The sequence below is a fragment of the Thunnus albacares genome, chromosome 7 (genome assembly GCF_914725855.1).
Source record: "Thunnus albacares chromosome 7, fThuAlb1.1, whole genome shotgun sequence".
NCBI lineage: Eukaryota > Metazoa > Chordata > Actinopteri > Scombriformes > Scombridae > Thunnus > Thunnus albacares.
The window spans coordinates 8,784,474-8,804,348 of record NC_058112.1 but is presented as its reverse complement, the minus strand read 5'-3'; the positions used below and the strand labels follow the sequence as shown (position 1 = coordinate 8,804,348).

Here is a 19,875-nt window from a genome sequence, read left to right as displayed (position 1 = left end):
TCATGACATCACACCCCATTTTTTTATATCGTCAAATAACTAATTAAAAACAAACTTATCAGAAAAATGAGCACTTGGACAAACATCAGCATGATAAAAACTGCCTGAAATGACAGAAACCATCTTTGGGAAAAATGAATTTGACATCAACTTTGATATTTTAGTTTGGCTCAAAAACCCTTTCGCTAACATGGAGGGGGCAGGACTTATGACCTATACTGCAGCCAGACACCAAGAAGCGATCGAGATGTTTTGGCTTTACTTTTGGGGAGCTGTCATGATGTCCATCTTTATGTACAGTCAATGGGCTTGACTAAAAACAGTCATTAGCAGTATGTTACTCTCCACTGCAAACAGGGCTCAGGGGGGAAGTTGAAAAGACATGTGTCTGCTTCATAAAGTCAAGAAATTATCCTGTCATTTACACTAATGCCGGCTTAATTATTGTAGCAACCAACACAGTGCAGGCAGATCCATCAGACACTTTAGTAGTTGCTGACAGTTACTGTTTGGACAGTTGCATTGCAGTGCAGTTCAGGCAAAGATTGTTGGAAGCGCAGATTGCTTAATATGAAGTGAATATCTGATGTATGAGCGGCAAGAGAATGTGTGAAAGCGAGATGTGCTACATCAATTATTTGTTACTTTTGTTACCACAGTGATATTGGAGGGAAGTAGTGATGCATCATTATGACCTACTTGTGTTGCTGGCAGTGTGGTTCATGACATAACTGTGTTCGCCCCAGGTTGTATATAGCTGGCCAGAAGTGAAAAAGGAGCTTGACAAACATTTGGGCATTGTGAAGCAAATATTACAACTATTCAAAGTTTTAAAAACATGAAATTGAATATCCCTAAACCAAATAATCAAGCCCTGCCAACGAGATGCAGCTGAACAAATTTTGCTCAGTAGAAATTAAACATATGGCTTCACATTTTAGTTAACTTATTTGTCCCCTTCTTGCTTCTTAATGTTGACAATTATGAGTTTTTGGATTTAGTGGAAAGATATATGGCGCGAAATTGGTCCGAAGTGGTGTGTGGTCACTCTGTGACAGTTGCCATGTTACTTATGTATCAGGCTGTTGCTCTCGTGGAGGGGGCTGAGACAGGACGTGGGTCTTCAGAGATTTCCATCAGCCGTCGACTCAGATTTTAGAGCCATCTGGCATGCCAGAGCTGGGGCTGTGCAGCTTACCTTGTGACTCTCTGTGTGCCATGGCCAGCAACGTTTGACTTGTGCTTTCAAGGTCATGACCCTCAACTCATTTCCTTCCAGGCGGCCATTCTGACAGCAGGGTTAAGTTTATATGATACCCCTGGATAAGTGCTACTTGAAAGTGCCAAGTTTCTGGAATCAAGCCTCTCAGCTTTGATACTCTGGTTTCTGTTATGACCCCACTCCGTCCATATTGGCCCTTGGTCCATCTGGACAGGCCCCACACACACATACACACACACATCATCCTTTAATAGTACCCGGCTTCCCACCGAAATAGGAAGTTTTTTTTTCCTCATCACCTAATTCTGCATATGGCCATTAGTGATCACTTTATAACAGACAGACTATTGCAAGTGTAGACTTTACCATTGCAGTAACAAACAGTTGTTACTATAATGTAACCATTTAATTATGCTATAATATTTATTACTCTAAGTACTGAGATAATGTTGCTTATTAAAATAATATGTAAAATAAGACATTCCATCCAAATGTATAAATCAAAAGAACATATTCGTCCCTGTAAGTTTAGTGAGTCTATAATTACCTTTCTCAAATATTTGGAGGGTTTTTGGTTCTGTGTGGCCACTCACAAAGTAACTCTCCCCTGAGAGCTGCCCTGGAATTTGTTGAATCTTTGAACCCTGTGCACAGCCGGCTGGTTTCACAGGCCTGAGGAATCTTTCAGTGGCCCTTGGTGCCAGGAGGAGGGCATCAGGTGTCGGGCCAGAGCCTTAGTCCTCGCTACTCTGGCTGCCACAGGGTTTTCGAAGAATGAAAAAGCCTGTTAGATTTCCCAAGCTAAGAGTATATAACTGAAAGGAGCAATTATAAAGAAAGGGGCAAAACACTGAAAGTCACATTCATATTGATGCAGATGCGTATTAGAGGTTGGATACCCGACAACCCGGTTCCAATCATCGGGTCTGCTGGGCTCACACAAAAATGTAGAAATGATGTTCAGACTCGGGTCGGGTTTGGGCAGAAATACGCGGCCCAAGTCTCACTTAAATGTGTATGTAGATGTACATGTGTGTCTGCCAGTTTCTGTATGTGACGGGGGAAGATTTGTGTCCATGTATGCTCACGTAGTTGGTTGTTGGAGGAGGTTAGTGTCTTTCTCTCAGTGGTATGCCTGAGTGTTGTTGTCCTTGATAGACTTGGCCCTCTGATAGAAGTCAGCTGGTCTCCATAACTGAGAGGAGGGCAAGGCCAACCGCAGCATCCCCCTCACAGGTGCCTCCCAATCCCCCATGAAGGACAGCAGCACTGACTAGTGAAGCTGAGTGAGGGAAAGAGGCAGCAGGACTTACTGACTGAAAAGTAGAACTAATAGCCAGGCTGGCACATGATCCGAGGGTAGAAGCCTTATGACAGGTCACGTAGATGCAAACCTGTCAGTGCACTCAGTTTAATCTTCAAAATAAACATATTCACAGGAGAGGTTCCTGTTTACTCTTTCTCTACACTAGAGGAAGACACATTTACTTTGCCAAAACCAAGACACACCTTGTTTTGTAAGATTCTTCACTCTTTTTTATACTGTTCATTTGTCTTATGTGGTATCACTTGAACAGGCAGTGACTAAAAAAGGAAAAGCCCCGTTTGGTTTTGATTTTAGATAATACAAGATTTGGTTTTTGTGTTTGATCATATGTTGGGCTGTGGCCTAGCAACAGTTCTTAGAATTTTAAGTTTACGCTTTAAACACAGGCTACACCTCTCCTACCTTAGATTTTTTTCTCAGTAGATCTCTACAACGTAGGGGAATGAGGCCCTTAACAAATTAGTTTCCAAAACAAAAAGATAACATGAAGAGATGAGATGCTAACATTACATACAAATTCAGTAACTAATCTAGAATCACTTGTATACAGTGTTGGCGTGAGTTGCCATGTAGTTGGTTGAGCGTGGGACTGTTTAGACAGGCAGCCTTGTACAGAAAGACCACTGTGGGCTTAAAGAACTTAACATGCCCTATGATACACCTTGAGGTGATGAGCCAATGTCATAAGCCACTTTGCAGCTGCATTGGCTCCACTTATAAGAAGCCTCTGAAGTGTTTTTTTTCCCTCATATTGAAAATTTGTCTGAAGATCCAACCACTGTAACTTGCTTTCTACAGCAGGTCACAGTAGACTATTAAACTGTCCTAAAGGGGAGGGAAAGAGTTGCCCTGCCTTAATACACACTGTGGGACAGTCCTGCCTTGGCATGTGCCTCAGACTTCTGCCATTTCACAAGTCCAACTTATGGTGCCATTCTGAACTTTACCTTAAAAATGCATAAGTATTTACTGATGTCATGAGTTTTTTTATATTGTGGAAACTGCTGCTGTAGCTGTATTCGAAAAACATACAGCATCTCTTACTAATGATCTGCATTTCACATTTTAGAAGATGTGTTGGTAATGTGCTAATCTGCCAACAATCTTTATTATAGGATTTTCACCCATGTTTGTCTTTTTTTTTCTTCTTGAGTGTGAGAGACTAGCTGCCAGGTTACTGGGAGTGGTAGTCACCTTGAGCACAGCGTCATGACTTAGGAATGCTATCAATGATAGCTATTTTTACATGGTAGCCTGGAGACTGAGGGGAGGAGTGGGACAAATGGGTGTGCACATGGTTTTACCTGTTCTAACTCAACATTTTTGATGGGGATGGATGGTGTTCAAACATGAGTGTTAAGATTATAATTATATTAAGAATATGGCTCTTGGCCTAATACGTGCAAGGGTGTTAAACTATTTCCGAAATCTTTGATCTCTACGTTCCATGAAAGCTTGTGTGTCAACATCACCTTTGCATCAGCATACATCACATACTGTAGGTTATTTCCAAATTGCTTCTTAAGTGCTTTTGATATTTTCATCAAATTATCCTGTAGTGATGGAATTTTTAGTTGAGAGAGGGACACTAGAGGTTGGAGGCATCACCCTGGAACACAGGCTTTGAATGTCAAGCTTGTCTGACTTGGTCAGAAGTTCAGCCATTCCGCATTCTTGACTAAAGGATAAAGCAGCCCTAATCCCCTTTACCAGGTAGCTAGAGTTGGCAGTGGAGCCAGGAATTCCTGCGGCATACCGATTTGGGGAAGTTGCTAGGGTTTGGATGGACAATTCGAACAACAATAGAGTACTCTCATTCAAAGAAAAATAGGGTTTAAGTTCTGTGAGAAAGTCCTGCCACCACAGAGATAGGTACCATGTGGAATGTGACATATTTAGAGTGCTTTTGATTCAGAGGCATTGGCCACTATTAAAAAAAAGTGGGCTGGGTGATTTAGGGCGTCCAGAAGTAGGGTGGAGAGCTGGGAAAGAGAGCCAGAGAGAGAAAAAGACAGAAACAAATAGGGAGGGGAGGTGGTTATGGAAGGTAGGGATGTGTGTTCTTGATCTCATGACAGCCAGGCCATAGTGTGAGCGTCCAGCCAGGGCAGACTATAGTAACAGCAGGCTCTACAGCAGCTTACCTGGCCATCAAACTGAGCCAATGACCTGCCAGCCATGCTTCCAATAGTCTGATGTCAGGGATCAGGATCAGCCCGACAAGAGTGACTTCAGAGACACAGAAGGCAGCGTCTAGCTCCTTTATCTGCCTTCATAATGCTGCCAAAGACTCAGGCCTCCGCAGAGGTGGAGCAGCATTACTGACCTGTCCTGCTGCTCCTCTCAGGCCCAGTGGATTAGCTGTGAAAAGGCCCCTAGAGAAAAACTGTGGGTGAAATACACTGGCCTGTCTTTGTCCCGTCTGTCTACGGGGCTGGGGAGCACTGACTTTAGCCCTCTGTCAACTAGGCCCAGTGAAACCCCTCAACAAAAGCCATTCATCTGTTGTACTGTACATGCCAAACGGCGGGCATTCCTCTTCACGAGTTGTTTTGTAAGCCGCATCTGTCTGTCTGTCTCTGCAATTACAAGTCTGTTAAGAGAAGAATGGTTTCTGTGCAGCTGGGGTTTTCTGCGTTTGCCGAGTAGATCTGATTAACCTTCTGTCTGCTCATTACTGACCATTGGCCAGACCTGTTTTTTTAGCGATTCAGTCATTGAGACACAAGATTAGGTTTTTGCTTGTACAAGAGCTGCACTATGTGAGGTCACATACTCTGTGTAAGGTCCTTTGTCAGAGCACTCTAATTGTAATTACGTGTATCCGGTTTATCAGCTATTGCATTAGACCTCTCACATTATATTTGAATAGCATTATTACACAGTTGTAATGTGTTTATGCATGAATATATAATTTTCCATTAGCAGGGAGGATTTACTCTCAATTTTATTTTAAGAATGGATTTTACAGCTTTTTAAATCTGTTATGATTTATCTTTTATCTCTGAAAAATTCCATCTTTGTGTGCCTAATTAACACATTTACTGCAGTATCAGCTTCAAGTGCATTTTTGAGTAGTTCTTGATTATTATAATTCCTTTTATCAGAAAGAATGTAAAGAATTTGTCACACTACAGAGCAGTCACATGTGCCTTTCAGGCTTTTAACCTCATTAACTCCACCAGAGCACCAGCATCCACTAGTTGTCCCTCTCTCCCTTTGTTGTGATTTTGTCATAATCAGGACATGTTTATAAAAATTAGGAGTCTCCAAATGTTCTTTTTGAAAATCTGTCTGGACCTTTTCATGACAAAAACACTGTAGAATTATCACTCTGTGTGCTATTTTCTTTAAATGTGAGGCAGGTATTCATTGGTACCAGTATTTAGTTACAGCTTCACACTGTCCTCGATCTTTACAGACAAACACAGGCAGTTATTTAGACTGAAAAGACGTTTAATTTTAGGTGGACAAAATGTTTCAATTTTTACTGACTTCAAAGACTTTCCGCTCTATTTCTGTATCACCTCGAGTGTTTCTGACACTTTCACAAGAAACTTTGGGAGGTTTCTGGAATTACCTCATTTGTGCAGCTGGTCAATGTGGTTCAGGAGCTAAAGCCAATTTAATTTAGGAATAAATCTCTAGGTTTTGTTCCAAAATAGAGGTTTAGTAGAAGAGGTTAAAATATGCACTGGTCTGAGAAGCAAACACGCGAAGATTGTTATTCAACTCAACAAAAACGTACATGTCAGGAGAATTTCTATTTAAATCAGTTAAGTTTAAGTTTAATTAAGTTAAAGTGCCTTTAGCCTTTACCTTAACACCCGATTTAGAACTCAACTTTGCCTGCAGTTACAATTTGACGTACAAGACTACTAATATAATTGTATGAGTTTTACAAACATGTTTTTCAGTTACATGTATCGATTCCTGATATTACGTTTGGACCTACTGCACTGCATTAATAATATAGTGGATAGGAGCCAGATCTCAAAAATGTGGCCAAGCTTCACAAAAAGTGAAGTAGTGATGCAGCAAAAAGTAATAACTGTGTGATTGTTTGTGCAGGTGCAAGTTTATGCAAATAATGTCATACAGTTGAGAGAGTCTTTCAAACATGATAAGCATTTCCTGCTGTATGCTATAAGAATGCAACATTTCTGATGTCCCCATATAAACTTCAGATCAGGGATCAAGTTCATTGGATGATTTTGAAATTATTTCTATAATTTACCTTTTTAGATTATGAACATTTAACTATGGCATGACAGATAGAGAAAACTTTTTTCTTTATTTTACCCTTTTATTGAAAATGATTAAAAAATACTTGTCACTTATGCCAAATTGTGGTCACCTAAATCTGTTGAAAATGCTTGGTTTTTCTTTCAACATAGAGTTGAATCAATTTGCAAGCACTGCTTGCACACAGATTACAAATGGTGGTTTCCCAAATTATCTACAGTATCTCACAAATTACAGATATTATTGTGAGTTCTAGAGGGCTCTTTCATGTTAATGCATTGGTTGCAAGTATGGCATTTGTTTGTTGATTAGTGGATGTGTCAAGATTAACTGGAGAGGAATTGATCTTTTGTCACCAAAGGCCAGAGGATTTGATAAATCGAAATTGGAATTATGGAATCTTAATTGTTAAAATCTAAACCAACCATACCACTATTCCAGTGAGTCAAATCCATAGATTGTTGAGCAAGATAACATTACTGTGCACTGCACAGTAAAACACAAAGAAACCTTAATTCATTGGTTGGGTCAGATCACAACTTGATCAGCTTCTCTATGTTCCATGATTTTTTTTTCCTTGGCAGAAATCCTTTCCAAATGTCTGACCACTCATGGAAAAACTGTTATTAATGTTCAGGGGTTGGAGGCGAGGTACACCCTGGACAGGTTGTCAGTCAATCACAGTACAGACAGAGAAATACATTCACAGTTCAGCCAATTTATAGTTTCTAGTTCACCTTACCTGCAGGTCCCAGTGTAGAATCCCAGCTGGCCGAAGGATTCAATCCCAGGACCTTTATGGGATGGTCACTGAGTTACTGTGCTGTATCTTAAAATTCAAAGTGTTTGAATTCCACACCAATAAAATTGAACCTTTGTTTGAACAAAAGCAACCAGACTACAGGTTTGCAAAAACCTATATGTCATCACCAACCAGACTTATGTGTTTAAATCTTTGTGTGCAGGATTACCTTTATATACATTTGCATCTTGTTTCAAACCACTCAGAGTTGCAATACCTCTCTAATAAAGTTACTGGTATCCAATTTTTCAGTGTTGCATACTTGTTCCTGACACACTGAGAAGCTGTTTAAATATGTGTGTGTGTGTGTGTGTTAGGGTGGGTGTGGGTGTGTGTGTGTGGGTGTGGGTGTGTGGGTGGGTATGGGTATGGGTGGCTAGTTTTGGGTGGGAACTCTCTGTAGTAATTGGTAGAACGATTGAATGATCAAACCAACATTGTAATATTTATGTGTGTGAGATGCTCGCTGTTTGGAAAGACAAACTGGCACAAGATGCAAAGAGGAACACACACTCTATTAATTATGACTTTTATTATTATATTTTATTGTCACAGATGGAATGTTTTCATGCTGTTCATCAAAGCAACAGTCCTCTCTTCTAGATATATGAAGGACATCTGCATTATGTCTTTATTAATTGGATTTGACAAGGAGATGGGGAATGTTGGAGTTCCAGTAGTTGGTACCCTTTTCACATCCAAACACATACAGATTCACATACACACATGTTGGCACATTGTTAGCCCTTGTCCTGTCACTTCCACAAAAAAGATCTGCCTCTGTGTAAGGGTCAGGTAAAACTGACAGGCCAGACTGATATCACGAGAGTCTACTATTTGGCCTGGTGTCATTTCAGATTTGCTCTGTTACTTTCACACACTCACACCAGCTGTGTCACCGTGTCACTGTGTCTGTGCCCCAAAAAAGTATGTGTGCGTGTGTCACTGTGTCATCCAGTCCCATACGGAGTGCTCCGTTCCCACACGGTTAAAGACACGCTGCCCAGAGGTGGGTTGCCCATTCCCAACCGGCTCACCGTTTCAGTGGCTGGAAATCCCCCTGTGCACAAAGAGGCCAGATATGATACCACAGTACTGCAGGCAAGGGAGGGAGCTAGGGACAGTATTGATATGGCAAGCACTTTTGTCTGGGAAAATCCTTAAGGGAATGCAACCAATTGTTAATTGTATGGAGCCGCATTCTGTCCCAAGTGCTGCTGGTATGTGTTACGTGTTTTGAATTGGAGGGACAAGTATACTTACTGGTGATCAGTGCGTGTGTTTTATTCTTGTGAGTCATTTTGGTTTTGTTGGGTTGGGGTTTGCTCACATGTAACAACATCACATGTTCACACACTGCAAAGAGATCGCCCTTTTCATTCACATTCGCGCACAGCTCAATATGAGTTTACCTGGAGGCTTTTGTGCATTCAAACACCTAAATGTGCTTTTGAAGGCAATATATTGATACCTTTCAACACTCATTTAGAAATTTCCCCTTTGTATTGTCCAGTGCAGTAGCTATCCTGAAAGTATCTTTTAGGATCATCACAAGTTTATTGGCTCTTCCAAACACAGATCATATAGGAGAACTCATCTTTTTATTGATAGTTTCATAATATAAAGGAGAGACAGATTCTTCTAAAGTCATTGTAGCTTGATTGAAATACATTCTCCCTAGAGTTCCCACATTAAACTAAAGGGGTGTCAGCAGGATGAGCGGGGGATATTTGCTGATGAGAGGACACGTGCTGTTCAGTCCTGGTGGTCCTCTAGGGATAGACAAGGTGCAGTCCCAGTTAGTCACTGCACTGTGTAATAGACAGAGAAAGAAACCAGAGAGGCAGAGTCCACAGAGAGATCCATGATGCAGCCACAGAGACGATGTGTTCCCCTGGGCAGCATAATGAAGCTCTCAGTAGGACGACGTGGTTTGAATGCACTTCAGACGGAAAGGGGGAGAGATGTACAGCCCCATATGCAACTACTCACCACATCATATTTCCACAGCCATGAATGAGGCCCTCACACAGACAGCCCCCACTGCTGTCAGACAGTCAGAGCCAAAACCTTTCACAACATGTCTTCCACACAATGCAGAGAAAAAGTCTTGGGTTTGCACCGAGCAGAACCCTTGGGGAGGACAGGCTCTGTCTTCAGGCTGCAAGAGCGCATAGAGCTTTAGAGAGAGAGAGAGAGAGAGAGAGAGAGAGAGAGAGAGAGCTTGAGAAATGGAGGAGATGGTTGCTTTTCTCAGAAATCTGGAGAGCAATGTCATATTACCCTCAGTACTTCATGTGGTCTCAAGCTCTTTTTTTTTTATCATGTTTGCAAACTTGTCGACTGCAAAACTGGTTTTACTTTTGTTTTTCCAACTGTTGCTTTGTTTAGAAGTACATTCAAGTACAGTTGTAAGGTCTGACGATGACAGTGATTGGAGCCTTCATCAGTTTAGTCATGTCTAACTGGAATGGACAGCTCCAATTAAGGCAGCATTATGTGAACATGACAGCTATCATATGGGCTTAACAAAATAAAGCAATAATAGAATGGCAGGCTGTGAATATGAGGCCAAATAGGCCAGCTACCAGATGAAACGTGCCCCATTTCTGTGATTGCAATTAGGTAAATGGCTGAAAGCAACAGAACTCAAATGTGAATGAGCACAAAACACTATTTCTTCAGAAGTGCCCAGACTTTGTAATTGTTGTAGACCTAGACCTACTGTTTTGTTTTCGTTGTTATTTTCATTACAAATGAAAAAAAAAAAAAGATTCCAGAACATGATAAGATGCATAGTTTTCTTGTACTAATGATCATATTTTCATACCATTTAAACCACTTTGAAATAAGTTTTCTACTCTGAAAACCTTTTCTGTTTTCTCATCCATTTCATATCGTTGGTTATTTGATTCTTGAATATGCAGTGAACACAAAACAAAGTTCTCCAAATTATTGTTTGTCACTGTTTTGTTTTTAGGTCTGTAAACAATGTAAATGAATCACCAAAAGATTATATTAATGAGGTTGTTTTGAGATTTCCCCATATAGCTCAGCACTTTACATGACAACGAGTAATAACATAATCATCCAAAATAGGTTGACATTTTATTTCACACAGCACTTAACAGATATTAAAAGGATAATACAAATGTTTTGTATGCTGACGACTGTTACAGTACTTCCTTTTTACTTTCTCTCCAGGCCAAGATTTTGGGGGGGGATTTTATAGTCACTAAGCCTATTTAAAGCCATCATTTGTGTTTTCTGTGGGCAAGCACAGTCTGTTTTTGACAGCATGCATGTCCATTGTTGTTGCTCAAACGTGAGGCACTGTTGTCTGTGGTCTAATTTGGTCAGACTCGACTAATCTCAAATGAGTTCTCTGCCAGCTGCAAGTTAGCGCAGGTCCATCAGTTTGTGGATGTGACATGTGCATCTGAGCCGACCATGAGCCACACAGGAAGCTTGTGTTGGTGCCCTCTTCTCTAGACTGTCCTGTAGTATGCTCCCGCCTGTTCACTTTCTCTCGACTGCAATGTGTGATATCTCTGTTTTAGTCCTCCCTCAGCCCTGAGCCTCCCCATCTTCACAGCTGTACTGAGCCTTTCTCCTCATCTCTCCCCCATCTGCAGTTGTCTACTAAACTGAGCGGACCTTGTGTCCCAACTGCCCCCCCCCACCCCCCACCCCAGTCACCATTTGGAGTTAGGAATCCACTGGAATCCCCTTTTGATAAGGGGCAAGAAATATTGCAAGGCCAGGACACAGGCAGGAAGCCTGGCTAAAGCAAGGTACTATTTTGGTTGAACAGTCCCATTGTCCACGGGTAGGGGACGGCTGACTGCCTGGGGGAGAGGGTGGAGGGTGACAGAGAGAGGAGGAATGATGTACTGTGAGGACATCGCGCTACTACGCACACTCTTTCTCCTCCCCTCCTCCAGCACTGATCATTCAGAGGGTCCTCTGTCCCCCTTTTCAGTGAACTCATGGCAGTCACACTCTGAAACATGTGCAAAGGAAGGGGTGGGGGGGGGCTCTGTTATGTAACAGTGCCTTCCCTAACAGGAGCTCCACTCTCTTAAAGATGTAGTGTGGCAGAGGTGCAACTGAATTTGGACATCAAATAACTATTAAAAGAGACAAGGAAGAGATGATGTCAGGTCCTAATCCTCTAGTGGACAATCCCTTTTGTTGTTTGGCTGCAATGATGCCACGTGCTAACAATAACTGCTTTTAGGGAAGGGTGGGATGACACAATGAGAGAAAGGGAATGTCGGCCTTGGACTTTTTATAAATCGAGATGTAAATATGGAAAGATTTATGTGGAAAGAGAGGAGCCTGCTTGGAAAGAAAGCGCTCGGAAAATGATGTGTTATCATATCTTTACAAGCTTGTAGTGGAGTCCCATCTACCCCTAAACTGTAAACAGACTTTTAAATATTTGCAATGATAAGTTTCAAAGTAGCTTTCTGTTTCATCTTTAGAAGTTCATACACTATGTTACGGAAATTTCCCAGGCACACTTGTGAGTGTGTGAACTCAGTAACACCACAAGGCCACACAAAGTCACTTACCGCACACACACAAACACACACACAAATACTAAAATGGGAGGGGAATCGATGTATATTACGGGAAACGTGTTCTTGTTTTAGTTTACTGGTACGCAAGGTCTGGCTGCATCCTCCCAACTGTCAGAGGCCCTTGCTCCTCAAGTCTGAATCCCTCAGAGACCCCGAGAGACATCAGCTCTGACAGGCGTTCATGTAAAGCGTCTAAATACCCAAACTACACAGGTTCAAATTCTGATGTTCCCCTCGTGACTGCATTCTGCCCATACTATGAGCTGTCTGACAAAAAAGAAAAATGTAATATGAGTGCAGTCATCTTCAAAATGAGAAAGTGGAACTATAGATGTTTTTTCAAGTGATATTTCCTGGCAGTATTGACTTATCTCAGATGTTTGCAAATTGCTGTAATATTTAGACATTAAACGCTGGGTAATCAGGACTAAAACAACACAGCAACAAGTATAAGCTTCTCAGCGTCCGCTCAGAAGGCTGCACAAACAAACAAGATGAAGGTCGTAGTAAATGCTCTGGGCTAGAAGTACGTCATGTGTGGGTCACTGCGTTGAGGAGCATGAAAGGCCACACAAACTCACACCCACACTAGTGCACACATGCAGATGTGGATACATGTACTGTACCTAGAAACAGAATACATGTACACATATGCACACACTCTTAACACTTGCCCTCTCAGACCTCAGACTTCAGGGGCCTCCGTACAGCCTACATGCACACCCACGCGTTCCTGTTCCTGCACTCGTCTTACCGACTGCTCAGGCTGAGCCACTGAGCCAGCTGGTGATAACAACACTTCCTCCTCGCTCCCCTCTTGTGCTTAGCTGTTGTGCTCTTACCATCTGTGGCAACTGGCTGGGACTGAAGCGTCATGTTACCCACACAACTGGAGACCCAAGATCCTGTGGACACACAAGCATAGCCAAGATCCTGAGCCTGAGGGCACACACACACACACACACACACACATCTCATGGCAGTTACAGTTGTGACTGCCATGAGATGTGAAGGTGAAGAAAGCAAAAAGAAGTCCAGAGTATTTATATTTGGACACAGGAAGACAAGTTGGGACCAAATAGGAGAATGTTCCTGAAGGAAAGTACACAGAAATACATGTTACATTCAGAAACAAACACTGGTGGTGTTTTAGTGCGCAAGTATCAGCCGAGAAGAGTCCAGACAGGGAATAGATCCTGAGAGAGGAAGGAGACAAAAAAAGACATGAAATCATTGCTGAGTCAAGTAATTTTCAGCTTTGTAAAATACCATAAAGTTAGGGCACAGTCACACCAGCATTTATGTGTAATTTCAGTGGAATTGCTCTGACCAGTGCATTCACCAGTGGAGGTGAAGTAAATGTTGTGTTTTGTTTTAGTGTACAGTACAACTTTATTGAAGTTTGGCATGATCATTTTCACAGCTGAACGACTGCAAACTGTCCTGACAATGATGACCTAATATATAGCAGAGAGAAGCAAATGGGGGAAGTTATCGTTAGCTGTTGCAACATCCAATTTGATCTGCTCTGCTGAATCAGAAGCAACACCAATAGACCTTTGACCAAGTAGAGTTTGTCCACCAGAGAGCACTGACAAGTTGATTTTGTTGGACTAGTAAAATGTTTCAGTTAAGCATGTATCTTGGTCACAATTCTCAAAAAAAAAAAAGCCAAGGGATCCATATCAAGATTATTTATGTTATGTGCTTGTGTTAAAAACAAGGATTGATCTGATATATCAGATTTTTTAATTTTCCAGATATTGATATCAGTATCTGCCTCAAAAATCCAGTATTGGTTGGGGTGTAGTCACCACCCGCAAGTTATCACTAAGTCACCAAGTCTCCAACATCACCTGTGTTGAAAGGACATGAATGAATTTTGCTGTGCCACTTTCTGGTGGGACCAGGCATTGACCTAGAAATGATAGGACTGGCAAATTTCTATAATTTTTTTACTGTCAACAAATCTCATGTGGAGAGCAATACCAACAATGAATTGATCTACATACAAATATAGTGTGTGTGTGTGTGTGTGTGTGTGTGTGTGTGTGTGTGTGTGTGTGTGTGTGTGTGTGTGTGTGTGTGTGTGTGTCCAAAGCCTAATATATCATATTCCTCTGTGCCGTAGACCTCTGCTGTTATCCAAAAACTATTAAAAACATGTCATCTTGCCACACCGCGATACTGAGTGACCTGTTCCTTCGCTACAAAGAGTTTTGGGCATGGTAGTTCATTTAAAAGTGGTTCCAATGAGTAATAACAGCAATCATGTTTTCAGTCTCCAGGGAGTAGTTCCGTGTACAGGAGACGCCACTGCGCATGTGCAGGAACACAGTTCTATTTACAGAGCTTTACGAGCTTGTTGTGCTACACATATGCTACAACCTCTTGACGTTGTACTAAAGTTCTAAATTTACAATGTAGTACAAAGTCAAGAGATTGTGATATGTTGCACAACAAGCTAGCGAAGCTCTGTAAAAGGAACCACGTTTCCAGCATGCACAGTGACCTCTTCCTTACACAAGAACTACTCTCCTGAGACAAACATGATCATCGTTATTAGTCCATCCTTGGAGCCATTTCTAAACAAACTACTGTGACTATACTCTTCGGGGCGAAGGAACAAATCACCAAGTGCAACGATGTGGCTTACTGATGTGTTTTTAACACGTGCAGATCCACGGCACAGAAGGATACGATACATGAGGCTTCGGATGCATACACAATACTTGTAAGTAGGATCAATTCATTGTTCATTTGGCTCTGCACATGAGATTTGTTGACGTATCCTTTAAGTATGATCATGCCAGTGGAAATAACAAAATTATATGTACTGCTCAAACGGGAGAGTGTTAATTGCTAACTCTAAACACGACCATGAATGGCGGTAAGATTCTCTAATCAGGAGTAAATTCTTACTGAAAATGATGGCCTGGTAAGTTACTGGTGGTAGTAAGGAGGCAGTAGAGGGAGAGAGGGAGCGGAGGAGTAGAGTGGGAAGAGAGGAAAGCTGCTGAGAGGGAGGGCAAGAGTGGCATGTGGCTGGATGGTATCCTTGGGAAAGTTTGCAGCTCACTCTCCCACTCTCTGGATCTTAGCTGGGGACAAATACCACATGGAGCTGAGAGGAAGCCCGCTGGAGTGTGCAGGGCCACGAGCACACAGGAATGTTTCACTTCAAATGGAAAATGTTCACAGCTGTTAGTTAGGCTATCTCTCTCACTCTATTTCTTCATCTCTATCTATTCATCTCTCTCTCTCTCTCTCTCTCTCTCTCTCTCTCTCTCTCTCTCTCTCTCTCTCTCTCTCTCTCTCTGTCTCTCACTGTGTCATGAGCTTGCTGCTATGCTTAGCTCCACTCCTCCTGTGCTTCTGATAACCAGTATTTTTAGTTCTGCCCGGGGTCAATTTTGCTTTTTTTCCTGATTCCTGAGTTTCATGTCGATACAGCATTCCCACATAATCAGTTTACCAACATGGGAGCCTTTAATGTAATTTTTAATGTCTTGTCCTGGAAACCCAGGCTCCTTAAAACATATTAGTTATCTTGTCATGTGGGTACCCAACAGCAAAAGGCCTGCAGTCCATTTTGTATCCATACACATAGTTTAAGAAACCACATACTTGACAATGTGCGGCATCAAAATACCGGAAGCCTTTGCCTGACCGACAAACAAAAATGTCAACAATAACAACAACACAGCCCTGCCGCCCCCACATCAAGCTGTTTTGGGTCTGATGAGTCTGGTTTGGCTGCACATGAGTTGGATCTCCGCAGTTTTGGGGCTATGGTGGCTGCAAATGAGCCCAGGCTCAATAATTCTCTTGGTTGGAGGTTCTGCCAGCCTGCCACACACATACTACCATGAAAGTATTTGTGTGTGTGCGTGTGTGTGTGTGCATGTGCATCGACAGAAGAACCATATTGGCTCACAGAAAACTCATCCATTTGCACTGAGGTGTAGAGCACACAAACACTAACACACACTTCCCAGCAGCAGCCACTTTCGCTGAGGGATGAAACAAGAGCAGACCTCTGATCAAGCTAACCGGCAGGTGTATAGGTACATTCAGACTGAATAGGAGATTAGAGCTGCAGCAATTAATGGATTAGTTGCCAACTATTAAATTAATTGGCAACTATTAGCTATATAATCAATGAATTGTTTTGAGTGATTTTTGTAGAAAAAAATGTCCAAATTCTCTGATTCCAGATTCTGAAATGTCATTTGGCAGATGTGAATATTTGTAAATTTGAATACTTCCTGGTTTCTTTAGTGTTCTATAATAGTAAACTAAACATCTTTGGGTTGTGGACTATTGTGGAAAAAACAAGACATTTAAAGCCATCACCTTGGGCTTTAGGGAACAGTTATCAACATTTTTCACTATTTCTGACATTTTATTATTAATTGATAATGAAAATAATCATTAGTTGCAGCCCTAATAGGAGATACATTTTGCCCGTCTTTATTCATGTGATTCGTGTTTTGCTCTCCGTGTTTATTCACTGTTTCTGATATTTTCCTGCACTGTATCATTTTCCGTCTTGTCTCTGTATGTTCATAAAATGGAGTCATACAGCTCAGGTTATCACACATTTTTGCTACGGTTTAAACATTTTCCGCTCTCACACACATCCTCTACACATCCTTTGCTTAATGCAATGAAGACAATCCATTAAAAGTTTTTTTTTTTTTATTACACAAGGAAAAAATATAAAGACAGAAATAGATGGACATCTCTCACAGTTAATGGTTGGGTCCAATACTTGATGGGATGCCTGACCAGATCTCTACCAATTTTGACACAAAGATGTCGAGTACACCTGTGCAATCAAATTCTATCCCATACAACAGTCGTGCAATAGATCTTCACCTATTGGCTGTGGTGAGAAGTGTTGTACTGGACGTGTGTCTTATTCGTGTGTTGTATTCTAATATTTTGTCCCCCCTATACCTACATATTTGTGCGTGTATGTGCACACTTGTACACAGACGCATATACACACACAGTATATATAGTGTGTATATACATATACAACACCACCCACCAAACCACCCACAAACATACCCACAGGCTTAAACCAGGGTTTTCTTTTTTCTTCTTAAACCACTTCCCTGCCTTTCCCTTGCTCCTGGTGACGACACTCTCTTGGAATTCACTCCTTGTGCTGGTGGTGCTCTCTGAGAGAGAGAGAGAGAGAGAGAGAGAGAGAGACTGTGTTGTTCAGATCTCTCTGTGCTCTGCAGCCACTAACCAGGACCATTTGGTGTCTCCTTTCTCCACACTCTTTTCTTTACCCCGCCTGTTCAAGTTTTTGCATTTATTCTCTCAATTTTTTCCCCGTCACTTGTTCTCCTTCCTGTCTGGGTTATGGCAATTTTACATTATTTGGTTTGAAATGAGGCTCTATGTGAGCATAGGGGGTCCACAGACTCTGGACTGCTGTGGGGGCTGTAAAGGGGTTGTTAAATTGTGGGTGGAGAGGAGGAGTGTATGTGCTGTGGTCTGAGGTTTGAGAGTGTTGCTTATCTATCATTGCATTACAGCATGTGTGTACAACTGTGCATGTGTTTTGGACATGCATGTGCATTTATGGGTATCTGTTGTCGCTGTGCATAACAACTATGTTATAGCCTGACTGTGCATGTGTGTGTCCAGGGGGTGTGTGTAAGAGAGACATGGGGGGCATGCTGCTGGGTCCTGTGGAGGCCTGTGAAGGGACGGCCTTCCCCTCCTCCCTAAACTCGGCTGGCTCTAGATTGATGGGGGAGGTGTTGCCTCTGCTCACTCATCCATCACACACTTTATTTGGGTTTTAGAGGAAAGGAAAAAGGAAAAAAGACAGAATAAATGAAAAAAGACTTCCAAAAATATCAGAGTTGGGGGCTGGGGTGTGGAGGGTTGAGGAGTTGAGTAAGGGGAGGCCCCTTGTCCTGCATGGTTCTCCTCTCCTGCCCCCCTCTCTTTAAGCAGATGCTGGAAAAGAAGTCTTACCCTTGTGACTCCCTGCCATTCTCCAGACCCAGCACTGATAACAAAAGACAGATAAAGCCAACTGGGGGGCAGATTTAGTGAAGATTAGCGAGCAGGTTTGTGATTTCCACTGAGGTTTCTGTCATGTGTGAGTGTGCATGCGCACGTTTTATATGTGCCTGCTAAATGTGGGGTGCCAATAGCAGATTGTGGGATAGAATGGTTAGAGAGTGGTTGGTGGTCTTTGTCTACCATCCAGGCTGGGCAGGGTTTATTGTGTGACAGGACAGTGAGGCCAGATAAGTTTGCAATGCTGACAGAGGAAACAATCCCTGTAGTGCCAGCCCTCGATACCTCCCACGAGATGATGAGATTTATTTAGCAACTGGGGATATAGCAACTCAGCCTGTAAACTAAGATCAGACTGCTACCTACTGCAGATATTAATGAGTGCAAATAGAGTCAGTTGTCCATATGGGAAAACCTGCATTACAATCTCTATTTAAGGGATTTAAACATGTTTTTGGAGAGTGTCTCCAGGATGTGTTGCATGTCTGAATATTTCTTACTTCTTTTTACAAATCAATCTTCTAAACCAAGAATTTGTCAATAATCATGTCTGCACTTAAAACTATAAACACTTGATTAGATCTAAGACCCAAAAAAAAAAAAAAACCCTGGCCTGAGTTCGTACAACAGAGGCTAAAATGCTGTTTTAATGATTAAAAGTCTTGCTGGCATGTTGTATGGGAATTTTGCATCCTAAATCATAAACATATTATCAGAGGATAGAAATTGTTCCCATTTGGACCTGTAGCAGCATAATGCAGCATATACAAGCAAACAGTCAGTTCAGTGTTGTGTTCTGGCCTTTGTCTGAATTGCCTATAGGAAAGTTGAACTACTCCAAGGGGACTATCAATAAAGAAATAACTGTTTCCTATTATTGCTGTTGTCAAGCTTGGAGGTGGCTTTTGTAGCTTATGCCAAACTAATATGAGTAGAAAAATAAATAAATGAAGAGGGGAAATTATTACCTTCTGAAATTACACGTTGACCTTTTTCTTTATCTACATTGTAGAGAAAATAATGTACGTAGGTCCCTGACAAACTGTGTTCCTGTTTGTGTTTCCAAACAACATTTCTTCTCTTGGCCAGGTACACATCTATCCTTTTTATACACCAAATCATGTTAATGTGCTTTATTTCCCACCCTAAATTAAATGTTGAATTATTCACTTTGCCATACAGCCCAATGAATTAAATGATTCATTTTCCAGATAGAAGCTGCTTTTGTGCCCAAGTCAAACTAAATCAAGCTAAATCCCACAGTTTTGTGATGTAAAAATATGAAAATGTGAAATTGTAGCAAAAAAGGGGACCAGGTTGGCTTATCCTTGCGGGTATGGGAGAGTGTTTGTTTCCTCTGAGAAGCTTTTCCAACTGCAGAACTCATGGTGGAGCCCCCATAGGTCTTATTTGAATCACAAATGTCTTTCGTTTCTCAATCGTTCACAGGTTTTGGTCAGTTGAGGAATTTTGGGACCCATTAAAGCCTGTTGACAATGACTTTCACCCCAGGGCCACCACAGGGGTCCGCCCCCCTACTGACCTCTCCATTGCTGCCCAGCCCTAGCTCCAGCGGTCCTGCTCCAGGGTTCTGACTGGTTCAACAATGCACCCAAAAAACCCTCTGAGGTCAATGTCTCTT

General features: G+C 41.8%; 1 long non-coding RNA gene across 1 annotated transcript in view; it reads left to right on the top strand.

Moving 5' to 3' along the window:
* LOC122985468 overlaps nucleotides 1–19,875 on the top strand; it is a 114,088-nt gene that overhangs the window by 33,545 nt on the left and 60,668 nt on the right. The window contains exon 2 of the long non-coding RNA XR_006404127.1: nucleotides 19,683–19,862. This is a non-coding gene — a long non-coding RNA (uncharacterized LOC122985468). The remainder of the gene's footprint in view (nucleotides 1–19,682; nucleotides 19,863–19,875) is intronic.